Below are 1352 nucleotides of genomic sequence, written 5' to 3' on the forward strand. Positions count from 1 at the left end.
CTGGGGAGCTTCCCAGAGTGTGGAAGGCAGAACTCTCACCACTCACACAGTTCACTGCTCAGCTTTCCTAGTGGCCCAAGGGCAGACCTGCAGGATTGCTGAACTGGGCGTCTGGCGATCAGGACTCCAGACGCAAATCCTATTAACTGACTGTGTGACCTTGGGAAATTACTTCATTCTTCGTTTCATTAGTGAAAAAAGTAAGAATGGTACTCCTCCATGTCCCCCCCTCCCCCAAGGAGGGGCGTTGTGACAATCGAACCCTATGAAAATACTGTAGAATGGAAGGCACGGCTATCTTTGTCCTCTCCCAAATTCTTAAATCTCGATTTTCTTCCATTAATATAATAGTTTTTCTTACCTAGCCTGGACAAAGAGTTCCCTCCCTGCTCTACCCACTCTTCTCTTCCGCTCCTAACCTGCACTTACTTTTGGAACAGAAAGACTGTCCCCAGCTACACAGGAGTTTGTGGATTCATTCATTCATTCAGTAAATATTTATTGAATGCTGGTACTGTGCTAGGTGTTTGGAACACAAGGTTTCTGCTCTCATAGAATTTATATTCTGGTGAGGGGAGACAGAAAAGCACGAGGTAAATTAAGATGACACTGAATGATATAAAGAAAGTGAAAGAGTGTGACATGGCACAGTGGGCCAGTGGAGGGGAGCTAGTTGAGGTCAGGGAAGCCTCTCTGAGGAGGTGACATTGAACTGAGGTATAAAATCAGGAGGGAGTCAGCCATGCTGCTCTGTAGGAAGGTAAGCATGGCAGCAAGAAGTTAGTAAGATGATGATGGATTCCAGGAGCTCAGGTCAGAAGTAACGAGGTCTCGGATCAGGGCTGTTGCTGTGGAGATGGAGAGAGATAGATGAATAAGGGTGATATTTTGGCTTGATGTATTGGATATAGGGTTTGGGGGAAGAGGATGATTGAGGGTGACTCCTTACATTTCAAGTTCCAGCACCTGGGTGAATGTTGGGGCCATTTACTGAAACTGGGAAGAACAAATTTGTGGCAGAAGATAAAGAGTTATCTTTTGGCCGTGTGGAGTTTATATGAGATCTCTAAATGAAGACATCGTGTAAGTGGTTGGATGTATCAGTTTGATGCTCATTGGAGATGTCAGAGCTAGGGATATGTGGGAGTCACTGGCAAAGCGATGGTGTTTAAAGCCATAAGACTAGATGTGATCTTTTAGGAAGATACTATGGGGCCAAGCACTGGGAATCTCAACGTTAAATGTTTGATCAGAGGAGGAAAAGCCACGAAGGAGACTGAGGACAAATAGCAACTGAGGTGGGAGAAAACCGGGCATGAATGGTGTCACCGACGTCAAGAGTATTGAGGATG

This window comes from Rhinopithecus roxellana, chromosome 4 (assembly GCF_007565055.1).
Source record: "Rhinopithecus roxellana isolate Shanxi Qingling chromosome 4, ASM756505v1, whole genome shotgun sequence".
Lineage (NCBI taxonomy): Eukaryota > Metazoa > Chordata > Mammalia > Primates > Cercopithecidae > Rhinopithecus > Rhinopithecus roxellana.